Consider the following 16,768-nt stretch of genomic DNA (forward strand, 5'->3'; position numbering starts at 1 on the left):
ATCATAAAAATGGTTTTGTTTAAAGTTTATGCATCTTCATGAAAACGATATTTTAAGTATAAGTATTTTCACTGTTGTATGTGATCTGTATATGTAGTATATGGATATGAATATGAATATGTTTATGTTTATATGAAAATGTTTATACATAAGATTATGAAAACGTTTTTATTTAAAGTTTATGCATCATGAAAATGGTTTTTTTTAAAGTTTATGCATCTTCGTGAAAACTATATTTTAAGTATAAGTATTTTCACTGTTGTATGTGATCCGTATATGTAGTACTTGTTATCAAGATTATGGTGTGTTGAATTTTTAGACTCACTAGGTGTGATTGATGCAGGTGATTATGATGATTATGTTAATGGAGGTCTTGATGGTTGATCCGACTGGAATGAAGATGCACATAACCCGAGGATCGACGCTAGTTTTCCGCACTGGTTTATGATTTATGATTTTAAATTATGTTAAGGATATTTTATGACTTTTATCACAATTTTGAAAGATTTTTGAGAGGTTATAGTACGATCTATACTTTTCAAATAATGTTTTTAAGTTGGTAAAACGTTTGACGATTTTATGCTTTAAAATATTTTCCTTTGGATTTTTAAATGGTAGTTGGATGTTTATTTTTAAAACGGTGACAAGATATTTAAAGTATATATATATATATATATATATATATATATATATATATATATATATATATATTTTTAATTATGGGGATTAAAGAGAAAAAAGTATTATAGCACGTTTTAAGAAAACGAGTAGCAGACGTTTCAGTTGGTATCAGAGCAAAGGTCCTGTAAAGGGTTGTGCCACCATCAGTGCCGAGAAGCTCAGTCTTCAAGCCTCAAACTTGTAAGTTTATATGCTTTATACGATTTTATGATTTTACCTGCATAATTATATGTTTAAGTCACATTTTTAATAGCTCTATGAGAATATATGCTTTAGAAATTTTATACGTGATACGATATGGAATAAGAAATTATATGATTTCAATGCATGTTTGCTTTGTGGTGGAATTGGACTATGTTGATTTTTGGGTTTTAGTATTGACGTTCTACTTTTTGGGCCATAAGTTAATCGTGAATATTATGAATACTTTTGGGACGCGTAGATTTTTTCTAAGAAAATATTTATGATTCATAATTACTAGTTGAATGAATTTTAGGAAGTAGAAGTAAGGAATAATGATTCGGAGACTGCAATGATATTTGGAAGTAAGAAAATTTATAAACTGGGATTTTATGTTTGATGAAAAGTAATATTTGTTATAAGAATTGATTTTTGGGTAAATAAGATTAAATTTTTGAAGTTATGTTATGGGAAACCAATAAAAGAAAATTAAGAATGCCAAGACCTTTTGAGTTAATCGTAAGATTTTCGAAATTAAGGATCAATTAGAATAATTTTTGAGGAAATTAAGAATTGATTTTGCAATTATTAAGGAATCTTGGGACTAGTTTAGCAATAACTAAGAATTGAATGGTTTAAATGATAAGAATTTTTTATGATTTAGACTTTTAAGAATATTTGGAACCTTGGGATATCTTGGGTATAATATTATAAGTAATGTTAATCAAGGGTTTTTAAGGATGAATTGATATTAGGCTTGAAAATCTAGGCGTAAGCGGATGCGTTTGGGATTTTAACGTTGAAATATGATAAGTTGATGAATATTTTGGGTATAACATAAGGAAAATAATATACGATAAGTATGGTCATCCAACTTTTAATATCGAGAATTGTAAGAAAATTTGAAATTCAAGGTTATAATAGTAACAACACTAAGTCATTATGGGTCTTTTTAAGTTGCGATTTGCAAATAAAGATTTAGAAGAAAAATTTAATTGGGATCAAGTAGACGTAAGGACATTCTAGAACTTAAATTTGATCAGTGTAGCGTAGCGGAAACATGGATTTTTGGGATACTAGAACTAAATATAAACTTTGGGTTATTAAGGATAAGAGAATTTCGAGGACAAAATTCAATTTAAGGGGAGAAGATTGTAACGCCTCGAAAATTTAAAGGTCCGCGCTAACCACATGCATGCATTTATTCCTTGTGTATTTCAATTAATTGTTTTAATTACATTAATTAATTATGTTGTGCATATTTAAATGTTTAAAATATACTTTTCTACATTGTTTCATAAAAATGTATATTTAAAAGATTATTCAAGTTGCGATCGAAGTACGGAGACCGATGGCTGAAAAACGTAAATTGTTTTTTTAAGTAATTGTTTTTAATTATTTAAAATATGGGTGTGGGTTTTTGTTATTTTTGAAAATAAGGGGTTTTGAAGGTGATTTTATACGTCGTGACGTAAATTTTATCGGTGTTAGTTTCTCAACAAAAATACAAACTTTTTAGCAACCCGGCTATAAAATTCACAAATTTTTGTAACCAAAATTATTTGAAGATGCTAATTAAACTTTAATCAAGCACTAATGGGCCTAAACTTTGCTTATTAGGCCTAAGCCTTAATTGGTGATTTAATTAGTGTTTAAATACATGTAAACCCTCCCCAAAAACCCTACAATACACGCCACTTTTCTGAATTTTCTCTCCCAAACTCATCAAAGTACATTGCACACACACAAAATTTTGAGGCAAAATTCGGTGGAAGCTTCAAGGAGATTTCATGCCACGGTTTTTGCTCCGTTCTTCGCAATCATTAACGATTTATTATGTGTTAATTATGCAAAGGCATGTCTATTCTTTCCTTCAAAACATCATCACACCATATTATATTTTATGCATGAAAAGATTGAAAACAAGTGACACTTTTTTTCAAGTTTCGTTTTTTGCATATAACATGAAATTTCAAGTCGGATTTTTGATCCAAATTGTGTTGTTTATGTGCATAAATGTGCTGCCATGATTAGGAAGTGTTATGGTATTGTTTTACACGAATTTAGGGTGACCTAGAACCACACAAACACGTTGCAGCAGGGACAGAACACAAGCTGAATCGTGTTAATGTCATGGGGGTTTGGTTCATATGTTTTAGGGGCTGGCTTGGTTAGGTTGGGACTAAGGGCTAGACAAGGTCATGGGGGAGTCAAGGAAAGAGTCCTAGCCATGCTAGGACTCGAGCTGACAAGGACTCCTACCCGAGAGTGGCATGTGAGGCTGCGCAGGTTTCAGGAGCTTGTGCAGGGAGGAGGGGCTCGGCCAGGGGGCTCGGCTAAGTTAAGCTTGGTCCTTTAGGGTCTAGAGAAGGTGGTCCAAGGTTGGGACAGGGGCTGGTATTGTTTAATTCAGGCAAGGCACGATCAGGAGCAAGAAACGTAAGGGAAGCTCCTACCTAGCGAGGCTGCTGTTGTGTTCAGTAGGTGGCTGCTCACATCCAGTGGTTTGGATCGATCTAGGATTGGTCTAGGCATGGTCTAGGGAAGGTCAGGGTCATGAGAGGTCAGTGGTTAGATGGTTGGTAGAGTCCTAGGCAACTTGGAAACCCAATTCAACATGGACACTACAAACACACACACGCATGCACTTGGGGTCGAGTTCCAGAAGTGTTTTGTTCGGGCCATGGCTGGTTTTATGGGCTGGGCTTGTTTAGTAGGGTCCCTAGGTGGGTTGGCTAGGTTTTGGCTCCAGGTGGCTCGGGCGTGGCTCAAATAAATTAGGAAATGGCTCGGTGTGTTCGATAAGGTGCCAATTTCGAATTTAATTAGACTAAATTGAATCCATGGGTCCACCGGGGTGGCTCATGACTTTTTAAGGGTAGAATAATTATTAACAATGTTATTTTTAAAATTTGGGATCAAAATAATAAGTTTTGGTTTAATTCGGGATTAAAACGCAGTAATACATCTTATTTAAAGATTAAATTAAAAGTCCTCGATTTAAATTAAATAAAAATGTGAGAAAATTCATGTAAGTTTAAATAATTATTTGGGACATGTTAGAGTAAATGAAATTAAGAAAATGTCAAAAACGTGAAATTTTACGTCAAGGGGCGAAACGTTCTTTTTACGAGAGAAGGCCCTAGAGAGAGCCCGTTTATGGGAAAAGGCCCCCGAGGGAGCCCGTCTATGGAAGAAGACCCCCGAGGGAGGCCTGACAATCGCATTTTCATATGAAGATATGTTAATACGTAACGCTAGTGCTCAATTGACTGGTGTGAATGTTGCTGGTGTCCCCCGCCCCCCAATACTGTGGTTACATGCAGATGGATTCATCGCCCAACACGTTTAAGAATACAAGTCACAATCACGATCTGAATTCAACATACACGAACATGAATATGAATATGTTAATATGAATATGAATATGAGGACATGAATATGTTGATATGAATGTGGATATGAATATGAATATTTTTATGTTTATATGAAAATGTTTATACATAAGATTATGAAAACGTTTTTATTTAAAGTTTATGCATCATGAAAATGGTTTTGTTTAAAGTTTATGCATCTTCATGAAAACAATATTTGAAGTACAAGTATTTTCACTGTTGTATGTGATCTGTATATGTAGTACTTGTTATCAAGATCATGGTGTGTTGAGTCTTTAGACTCACTAGGTGTGACTGATGCAGGTGATTCTGATGATTATGTTAATTGAGGTCTTGATGGTTGATCCGACTGGACTGAAGGTTCACATAACCCGAGGACCACGGCTAATTTTCCGCACTAGTTTATGATTTATGATTTTAAATTATGCTAAGGATATTTTATGACTTTTATCACAATTATGAGAGATTTTTGAGAGGTTATAGTATGTGCTATACTTTTCAAATAAAGTTTTTAGGTTGGTAAAATGTTTGACGATTTTATGCTTTAAAATATTTTTCTTTGGATTTTTAAATGGTAGTTGGATGTTTATTTTTAAAATGGTGACAAGATATTTTAAACTATTTATATATATCTATATTTTTAATTATGGGGATTAAAGAGGAAAAAAAAACTCTAGCACGTTTTAAGAAAACAAGTAGCAGACATTTCACTAGAAGACGATTCAACTGATATTAACCATTAAATGCATTCAATGCAACCGTGCGAATCGAAGACTATCTATAGTTGATAAGTTAAGTTAAAAAAAGGTTATGAAAGAAGACAAAACGAAGCTATCAGTCATTTGCAATTTACTCTCAAGATTATTCAGTTTACAAAAATCACATATTCTAGCTCTTATTTCATTTTTGTATTCATATCATTCAAGCCACTTACTATAGCTATTCAATTATCAAACTGATAAGAAAAAAAGTTCAGCTAAGAGTTTCAATTTGAAATTGTATAAGTCCAACTGAAGTGGGTTATTATAAAGCATTGTAATCAATCAAAATCGTTTAGTGAAATCCTATTTTGAGATAAAAGGGGTGACGTAGGAGCAGTTGAAGACTCCGAATATCCATAAAATTCTTTGTGTTCATCATTCTATAAGTTCTGTTTACAATACCCTGTCCAAACCTATTCAATCTAGCTTTCAGTTTATTTCTGCATTACAATCATTAGTTAACTGACTGATATCGATACATAAGATTTTTTGAATCAGTTTTGATAATCATGTCTTCATTCAACAAAATCCTATATTGTCTAGGGAAGAGTTTGATGAATGAGAGATCAGAATGCAGGCCCATTTAGCTGCACAAGACAATGACATGTAGTACTTCATAACTGAAGGACCCATGAAGATTATGAAAGAAAACACATCTGTTGCTCTAACTAACGAGCACCTCATCATATTGAAAAATCACGCAATGAGTAGACCACAAAAGATAAAAGAAAAGAAAACTTGGACAATGTTGCCAAAGATATTCTGCACAAGACACTAGATAAAAACGCTCAGCAAAATAAAAATGTGTAAATCAGCTCAGGAAATTTGGGAGAAGCTGATTCAGTTGTGTGAAGGAAATGATCAGACTAAGGAAAACAAACTTTCAGTTGTTGTTTAGAAGTTTGATAATATCAAGATGAAATCTAGAGAATCGATGAATGAATTCGATGAAAGAGTGAGTTGCATCGTAAACGAAATGAATGCACTAGGAAGGGTGCATTCGAACAAAGAGATTGCTCTAAAAGTGATGGGTGGCTGAATGAGATATCAAAATTATGGCCATGAGAGAATCAAAAGACGTGAACAAAATAGAACTACATGACTTTTCGGGCTTTGTGTGCCTTTTGGAAGCATTTGAAGCTTGATTCTTTTTGGGTTTGTGTTTCTTGGAAGGAGCAGAACATTTCTTTGCCTTCCCTTATGAGCCTTTGTTCGTCCTATAGACGAGAAGCCCACTAGGAAAACACATTTTTTCTTTTTGATGGTAACTTCATATGTCATAAGCATATTGAATAACTCTTCAAGGGTAGCCTCCAGCTTGTTCATATTGAGGTTCACCACAAAACCATCAAATGAGGGTGACATTGATAGCAATAGAATGTCCATGGAAAATTCGTAAGAGAGGACAAGGTCCAGACCCACTAACTTCTCGATGATCCCAATCATCCTCACACTATGCTCATGGACCGAGGTCCCTTCTCACATGCATGATGTCATGAGCTTCTTGACAGTAGCATGTATTAATGTATGTGTTTGTGCACCATACAAATTTTGCAGGTGATCGTAAATGTCAGCAGAATTTACAGCTTTTTCAAATTTCCTCTGCAATCCGTTTAACATAGAATTTATCTTATAGCTCGTAGCTTGCAAGTCATGGTCCCACCATTTTTCAAGCTTAGCCAATTCTTCAGTAGGAGCATTGGCAGCTGCCTCTTTTGGAGGCGCTTTGTTGAGCACATATGCTATTTTCTAGGAATTTAAAATAATTTTAAATTTCCTTTCCAGTCTTGGTACCTGTGGGGACCCGAACGCTAATCATGTTCTTAATCATCATTGGGGACTAATTAATCAATTATAAAACAGGGTCTAAATTTTTTTTTAAAATACAAAGCGGAAACTTAATGTAATTTACTCAATTACATATTAAACATAAATATACAAAACTTGTGTTATCTACCAGAATTCAACTAGGTTCAACTACATATCAGTACTGAATCCTATGTTGCTTCGAAGCCCGGATCTCCACGCTATCTAATCTTCTCTCATCATCTTCTTGACCCTGATCCAGCCCCACCTGTTGTCATGCACACATACAAAACAAGACAACAGCCGGATAACTCCGGTGAGATATAAATATCCCAGTATAAACAATGTATACATGCAATCATATAAAAGCATATACGAAAGCATATAAGAATTATTCATAACATGTCTCAAATCAGAAACATAAATCAATATCAAGCATTCAATAAACATGAATGATATAAACAATGTAAATCAACATGTCGTATCAGACTCAACTCAACCGACGCGTCGTCTCAGACTCAACTCCACTGACGCGTCGTCTCAGACTCGACTCAAATCTAACCTAGGGATCCCGATGTCTGGATAATAATAAATATATCGAATCTCAGTCGATAGGAATGAATCAATCCCTAAACGGCATCGATATAAATTCATATATCCAGTTTCTGGGCGAAACAGCCACAGAATTGACGAATCAGTCAAGAATTAGGCAAATCAGCCAATAACCAGACGAATCAGCCTGTAATTAAGCGAATCGGCTTAATTTTAGATGAATCAGTCAATAAACAGACGAATCAGCCGGTGACTAAGCGAATCAGCTTAAGTTTAGACGAATCAGTCCATAACCAGACGAATCAGCCGGTGACTAGGCGAATCATCCGATGAATCAACGACTCAGTAATCAATACATGCAGTAGCTATAAATCAATAGACTACAAACATCAATCTCATCAATTACAAATGTCAATGTAATAAATGAAAGTATGTGATTTAGGGAGACTCGAGTCAAACCTCACTCGAGTTGTGCAATCCCAACTTAACATTAATTTATACCTTTCTTTCTGATACTCTGACTCTGTCGAAGTCTCGAACCCCAAGCCTGTCAATACTCAGTCTGACAATAACGATATCGAGGGTACGGTATCAATACATCACTCAATCAATACTGGATATAATCAGAATTTAATCAAATTCTGTTTCAACAACATAACGGTATAATTTCAATATATCCAGCACAATCATATCAGTCAGATATCAATTCCAACATCTCAACTTTAAAAATCATAACAATTTCATTTGGTATCTGTTCCTCGATCCAATTCCAATTATACGATGTTTAACATAACAAGAACATCATATATGAATCATATCAGATTCTGACAATACCATAATTTCAGAACATATCAAAACGTAGCAAAACTTACGTCCAGTGGTAGCCTACGTTGATAGGAACTCAGTACCGCAGTCGGATTCAAAATTGGACGGACGGATTTCTCAATTCTTTTCCTTTGTTCATTTCTGAAGAATGACATATATATGTATATATTGTTAGAGTAGGTGCACGTCGAGCCAAGTGTTAGCCGACTGTTCACGATGAAACTCTTTGTATAAACGATCTTTATTTTAATAATATTTGAATTTATTAATTTGGCGCATCTTTATCTTTATACACATGCGAGTTGCATAGATAAAGTCCTTGAATATACATATAGTAGAAAGAATATGAGATGCTCATATGATGAGTATCATGAAACTCATATTTGTAATACTGTATATTTTAAACGGTTCCTAGTCGATTCAGCCGCCACTAAGAAGGATATAGGCCGCTCGAGTTAGAGACTAGTATCTGCGATGTGAGTACCATTTTTCATTGGTAGGGGACATTGTGATGTCCGAGCATGCAGATAGGTGCTCCTGGTAGAGTGCACTGAACAACCCTCTATAAAGGACTTTCCAAGTGGTTCCACTTATCGAGTGGAAACGTCCTAGTTTATGGTGGTACACCATTAGTCCTTATGACCCGGGACAACATTGAGACTCTATGTGCTAGCGTTTCACTTTGACTTGTTTACCGACTCTTGTGGGGTTATCAGGTGGCAAGGTTGGGTGTTACGGCGAAACATATAGGAGTCGATGCATTGTAGCCGGGGATTCACCGCTTACCTACGGGTATGGATATCCTATGTGTTTTTCATGTATGTGTGGGTTGAAATCTCTGATCAGAGTATGGTGGTAATTATGAAAGGGGTTTCATAGATTACACCATTGATGCAACCACAACATGACACATAGTATCGATTCATAGACAACTCTCGATAAACCAATAGTTGTCGAATCGGTCGGGATATATGAGTTGAAGGGACCGTACTGTACGCTAACCATAATTGAATGGTTCTTGCAGGCACTATCATGTGATACCTAGGGAATCACGTAAGCGATGCTGCTAGGCGTTTAACGTGATTGGTTGGGTACTATCAGACTTGAGTTCTGACGTTCTTATTATCAAGGAGTTGATAAGTAAGAATGGAGCAATTGGGGTATGCTCGAATAAGGACATGTTTAGTCCGAATCACATGGTGATGTGAACCCACGGCTAGTTGTATCAATGAACCATTGAGGGCCACACAAGTACTAGCTTTGTAAATCCCGATGAGAAGTAAAATAGTTCAATGTGTTGAACGGCTTATAAATGTGTTTATAAGCGTAAAAAAAAATAGAAGTATGACTTCTAAGAGAGAAATATAAATTTTAATTTATGGAAGTGTTCCTAAGATTAAAATTTGGCCAAGTAAATAATGTAGTTGAAAATTGTGATTTTCATAAACATTATTGTGGACTAAATTAAATTAATTCAAGTGTTGAATTAATTAAACACTAGTGGACCTAGTAGAGTCTAAATAATTAAATTAATTCAAGTGTTGAATTAATTAAATAATTTGAGTCTTGTAAAGCTCAATTAAATAATTATTTAACTAGTGGGACTTGAATAAATTCAAGTAGTATTTAATTAATCTCAAATATGTTTGAGATAATTAAAATTTAGCCCATGGTTTTAATGTGTTAAAAACCATATAATATATGTGAGACATGCTAGGGTTTGCATGCTTGGGAGGTGAAGAGTCTTGATTACTTTTTTATTAAAAAAATTCAAAAGCATGCAACTTTTGAGAGACAACTTTTTCAACAACCAAGGCTAGTCTCCCACACACTCTCCCACTCTCACCTTGGCCGAAAACATCACAAAATTTCCTCTCAAATTTTTCTCTCTTTTGTTCTTCAAGTGTTGGAGAATAAAAGTCTTCTCCTTGAAAAATCTTCTTGTTTTTCTAGTGCAAAGCAAGAAGGGATTTACATTGCTAGTGGTGGGCTTGATTTTTGAAGGAAAGAAGGAGCTTGTAGATCTTCATCCATCAAGAGATAAAGTGTTTACACTTTAGTTGGAGCCAAACATCAACCTCAAGGGGTTGATAGGTAAATCTCTTTAACATCCTATGTATGGTGTTTGTTTTTGTAAATATTGCACAATAAACAAGGGTGGCCGAAATTTTGAGCTAGAAAATTTAAATTTTTGACTTCCGTTGCGTTTCCGGCCACCGTAACCGGTCCGCTTTCAAGTGGTATCCGAGCTAAGGTTACGGTTTTTGTGTAATATTTACGTAATATTATGTTGAGATCGATTTCTAACCGCTTGAGAAATATTTTTGCATGATATACATCAAGGCCGAAAATTTATGTGACAAACAAAAAAAAAAAATTGTTTCGGGCAGCTTGCTGCTGCCCGTGAAATCTCGGGCTGCCCGAGAATTTCGGGCAGCATATGGGGCAGCCTTCGGGCTGCCCGAAAGTTGCTGTTTTTAAAAATAAAAAAAAAATTTTTGTGGCCGGAATCCGGCGACGGAGCTCCGGCGACGGCAAAGACGGCTAGGGTTTCCAAAAGGTGTTTTGGTTAATCCAAGGGTCATGGGCCTTGAGATGTTGGGCCATTGGATGGCCAACATAATTTGTGAAATTTAAATGGGCCAAAGTATTTTTGTGAAAAATGAGTTTTGGGCCCTTAAGTTTAAATTTACAATTGTTGCACATATTTTCTCATAAAATAAATACTTGAAGTTGGACTTTAATTATTTACAGTAAATTGTGATTTACAAGAAATTCGATTATAAATAAATTAATTTGAAAGTAGACAAAGGTGTTTGTATACTTTGTTAATTTAATTTATAATTGTGGCGGTTAGTGATTGGATCAAGATATATAATATTGGATCAATTAATTATAGTGATAATTAATTGATGGTGTATGATATATGATATTATGCATGAAGGATGATCAAAAGCCCAAGCCCAATTTGCTAGGTGTATGCTAGGATATTTGTGTTGTATGATTGTAATAATTATCAATTTAAAGTGGGCTTGGTTTATGGCCCGTTCCCACCCCATGAGATGTATCCCTATGTGCCATGGATATTTAATTGTAAATATTAGAATAGTGGAAGATCAAGATTGGAAGACGGTGGCCTTGGTGATTATGAAGATCGAAGACATGTAATATTGGATGCTAATGTAATAATATAGTTGCATTTGCATCCCGTGCATTTACCCTAGGATTGGACCTAGGCCCGTGTTTAGCTCACACGGGCCATTAGTTTTGGGGCGATTGATCATCCTTGTATTGTTTTCTATTTATAATATATGCATGATATGTTATAAATAATGATTATGTGCGTTATTATTATTATAATAACAAAGTTGCATGAATCCGGCAAACATACGATCAAACATGACGAGTTTTTTAAAATAAAATTAATGATGAGACCTTTCAAAATTAAAAAAACCCTCATTTTGAATAAGATTCAAAATTAATATCAAGTCCGAAAAGGGGAATTATAAATTTGTTTATAATTTCCTTGTCTTCCATCGACAATGGATGCATGATGAACGCTACCCGTACTCGGGGCTCGGCTCATATTATTGGGGGAGCTTTGGGTACCGGAAAGCTGTGACATCCATTGACATAGTGATGTGAACTACGTGGAACTCCCATGATTTCGGCTCATATTATTGACACGTAAAGATGAACGACGTCATATTATTGGGTCCTAATCAAACGTGAGACAAAAGTATACGTAGAGGGTTGCATGGCGATGCAATTGGAAACTACCTTTTAGGAATTGTGATGGCCGATATTATTCGGGATCACAATTCGCTGATTGGACCTTACGTACCTACTGAGGAAAGCGTTTCCCGTTTTCACTAGAGGGTAGTGAAAATGTCAAAACAGTGGGAGCTATAATTTATAAATAAAAGTCCAAACTTTATATCTTATTAAATATTTTAAAATAGTCATTAACATTTATCTGTTTTACTTTTCAGTACAAATCTTTGACAATGTCATCAATTCGCAACCCGTTTTCCGTTATTCTCGAAAAACACATCTTAACCGGACCAAACTATCTCACTTGGCTAAGAAATTTAAAGATTGTCTTAAACTCGGAGAAAATCGCGTATACACTGACTGAGGCGCCCCCTGCTGAGGCTCCTATTGGCTGCACTCCTGAGGAATTGCAGACCCACAAGGAATGGTGTGACCATGACTTGAAGGCCAAGTGTTATATGAAGGCTTCGATGAACGATGAGCTGCAGAGGCGATTCGAGGATGCTAAGAATGCTGCTGACATTCATATGCACCTCAAGGAGCTCTTCGGTGAGCAGACTCGGCCTTTGAGGCATGCCACAGTAAAGGAGCTCATCACTTTACGCATGCGAGATGGGACTTCGGTCCATGAGCATGGCCTAAAGTTGATTGGGCTCGTGGACAAGCTCGTTGGCATGGATTTGATCTTGCCATCGGAGTTGACCACGGATGTGTTGCTGTTGTCACTGCCTAGCTCTTTCGATCCTTTTATCGTGAACTTCAATATGAACAAGCTCGAGCCCAGCCTTGAAGAGTTGGTGAACATGCTTGTGACCTTTGAGTCCACAATCAAAAAGGAGAAGTCGGTTCTTTATGTGGGCTCTTCATCTGGCACGAAGACCGGTCCACCTGGGAAGGGAAAGAAGCGTTCTTTCCAGCGCCCCAAGAAGAGCGTGCCCTTGAAGAGGCAGACTCCGAGTCCCGTAGTGGCAGCCGCGCCAGCCAAGGCTGAGAAGACAGTTGACATCTGTCATCACTGCAAGAAGCCTGGACATTGGAGGCGTAACTGCAGGGAATATCTTGCGCAGAAGGGTTCTGGCAAAGGTATGTTCTTTATTGAAGTAAATATCTCGATTAACTCTACTTCTTGGGTATTGGATACCGGCTGTGGCTCACATCTCTGTAATGATTTGCAGGTGATGGGAAGAAGTAGGAGGCTCCGAGAGGGTGAGACCTTCTTGAGAATGGGCAATGGAGCAAGAGTTGCTGCCAAGGCCATAGGAGATGTTTGTTTAATTTTGAACAATGATTTTAAGTTTGTATTAAGAGATGTTTTGTTCGTACCAGACTTGATCAAAAACATTATTTCCATTCCTATGCTTGATATTAATGGATTTTCTTGTTTATTTGGCAAAGGGGTTTGCCATATTTACAAGAATGAATGTTTAGTTGGTACCGGAGAACTAGAAAACAATCTCTACACCTTAAAATTGAAAGATATTCCACTTAACAATGTCCAAGCAATAACAACAACAAATAAGCGCAAACAAAATACTCTTAATTCGGCACAATTATGGCATGCTCGATTAGGACATATTTCCCTAAGAAGGATGAACAAGCTAGTGGGAGTTGGCATGTTTGATATGTCCGATATTAATGCTCTCACGACTTGTGAATCCTGTCTAAAAGGAAAGATGACCAAAATTCCCTTTAAGGGCCATGCGGAGCGAGCCAAAGGGTTATTGGATTTGATCCATACCGATGTGTGCGGTCCACTTAGCATCACTACTAAGCATGGACATGCCTACTTCATCACCTTTACCGATGACTTTTCGAGGTATGGGTATATGTATTTGATGAAATACAAGTCTGAAGCCTTTGAAAGGTTCAAAGAATTCAGAAGTGAAGTAGAGAAGCAATTGGGACGAAGCATCAAGACACTTCGATCGGATCGAGGTGGTGAGTACTTGAGTGCCGAGTTCCAAGAGTATCTTAGGGAGAATGAGATTCTCTCGCAGTGGACTCCGCCCGCTACACCGCAGTTGAATGGTGTTTCGGAGCGTCGTAACCGGACTTTGATGGACATGGTTCGGTCTATGATGGGGTTCACGGAGTTGCCGCCATCCTTTCGGGGATATGCGCTTGAAACAGCGGCACTGTTGTTGAACAATGTCCATACAAAGGCAGTTGACAAGACTCCATATGAGATATGGATGGGTAAGCCTCCCAAGTATTCTTATCTTAGAATATGGGGGTGTCCTGCTTATGTGAAGCAGACAGTGGGAGATAAATTGGATAGTCGATCCATTTTATGCTACTTTGTGGGATATCCAAGGAATTCAGTTGGATATTACTTCTATCATCCCCAAGAAACAAAGGTGTTTGTTTCTAGGAACACAACCTTTTTGGAAAAGGAATTTCTATTGGATAGAAAAGGCGAGATGATAGAACTCGAAGAGGTTCGAGAGACACCCACAGTTGTAGAACCCACACCCGAGAAGCCAAGTGAGGAGATACAAGCTCCTAGAAGATCCGAGAGGATCTCGAGACCACCTATGAGGTATGGTCTGCTTCTTGAAGAGGGCCATGATGAGCCTAATCTTGGATGTGATCCAAGGACCTTCAAGGAAGCGTTATCGGATGCCGATTCATCCAAATGGCTTGAAGCAATGGAATCTGAGATGAATTCCATGCATTCGAACCAAGTATGGAATCTCGTGGATCCACCTGAGGGAATTGTTCCCATAGGGTGTAAATGGATTTACAAGAGGAAACTTGGGGCAGATGGGAAGGTATTGACCTTCCTTCAAGGCGCGATTGGTAGCAAAAGGATATACTCAAAGACAAGGTGTTGACTATGAGGAAACCTTTTCTCCAGTTGCGATGTTCAAGTCCATTAGGATTTTGCTAGCCATAGCTGCATGGTATGACTATGAGATATGGCAGATGGATGTCAAGACTGCCTTCCTTAATGGGGATATTAAGGAAGAGATTTACATGTCTCAACCTGAGGGGTTTACATCTATCGGAAGTGAGCATATGGTATGCAAAATTCAAAGATCTATTTATGGTCTTAAGCAGGCATCGAGGAGTTGGAACCTCAGATTCGATAGTACAATCAAAGAGTTTGGTTTTACTAAGAATCCTGAGGAACCCTGTGTGTATAAGAAGGTCAGTGGGAGTGCTGTGACATTCCTTGTTCTTTATGTTGATGACATTCTACTCATTGGGAATGATGTAGGAATGTTGCAATCAACAAAGATATGGTTAGCAAGTAAGTTCTCGATGCAGGACTTGGGTGAATCATCTTTTGTATTGGGAATACAGATCTATAGAGATAGATCAAGAAGATTGCTTGGTCTCACCCAGTCCACATACATTGATACCATCGTGAAGCGGTTCTCGATGGATGAGTCCAAGAGAGGACATCTACCAATGTGTCATGGCGTGTCCCTATCCAAGTCTATGTCTCCCAAGACTGATGCAGAGATAGCGACGATGACACGAATTCCGTATGCTTCGGCTATTGGTAGTATCATGTATGGGATGATATCTACACGTCCTGACGTGGCATTTGCACTAAGTGTAGTGAGTAGATATCAATCCAACCCTGGTCTTCCACACTGGAAAGCTGTGAAAGACATCCTCAAGTATTTGAGAAGGACCAATAAGTTGTTTTTGGTCTATGGGGGTGGAGAACTAAAATTGGAAGGCTATACCGACTCTAGCTTCCAAAGCGATGTTGATGACTCGAAGTCAACCTCCGGATTCATATTCATGCTCAATGGTGGTGCTGTCTCTTGGAAGAGTTCCAAGCAAGACAGTACTGCGGATTCCACCACTGAGGCAGAATACATTGCTGCATCGGCTGCAGCAAAGGAGGCTGTTTGGATTAGGAATTTCGTCCAAGAGTTGGGCGTCATTCCAAATGGAGTTGCTCCTATCCCGGTGATGTGCGACAACACGGGAGCCATAGCTCAGGCGAAGGAGCCAAGGTCTCATCAGAAGTCCAAACATGTATTGAGAAAGTACCACATCCTCAGAGAGATCGTGGAACGAGGAGAAGTGTCGATCGACAAAGTCGGCTCCGCAGATAATGTTGCTGATCCACTAACTAAGCCTTTACCAGGACCATCATTCGAGAAGCATCGCGAATCAATGAGTCTAAAGTATATGGGTAGTTGGCTCTAGTGCAAGTGGGAGATTGTTAGAGTAGGTGCACGTCGAGCCAAGTGTTGGCCGACTGTTCACGATGAAACTCTTTGTATAAACGATCTTTATTTTAATAATATTTGAATTTATTAATTTGGCGCATCTTTATCTTTATACCCATGCGAGTTGCATAGATAAAGTCCTTGAATATACATATAGTAGAAAGAATATGAGATGCTCATATGATGAGTATCATGAAACTCATATTTGTAATACTGTATATTCTAAACGGTTCCTAGTCGATTCAGCCGCCACTAAGAAGGATATAGGCCGCTCGAGTTAGAGACTAGTATCTGCGATGTGAGTACCATGTTTCATTGGTAGGGGACATTGTGATGTCCGAGCATACAGATAGGTGCTCCTGGTAGAGTGCACTGAACAACCCTCTATAAAGGACTTTCCAAGTGGTTCTCACTTATCGAGTGGAAACGTCCTAGTTTATGGTGGTACACCATTAGTCCTTATGACCCGGGACAACATTGAGACTCTATGTGCTAGCGTTTCACTTTGACTTGTTTACCGACTCTTGTGGGGTCATCAGGTGGCAAGGTTGGGTGTTACGGCGAAACATATAGGAGTCGATGCATTGTAGCCGGGGATTCA

Source organism: Primulina eburnea, chromosome 1 (genome assembly GCF_022965805.1).
Source record: "Primulina eburnea isolate SZY01 chromosome 1, ASM2296580v1, whole genome shotgun sequence".
NCBI lineage: Eukaryota > Viridiplantae > Streptophyta > Magnoliopsida > Lamiales > Gesneriaceae > Primulina > Primulina eburnea.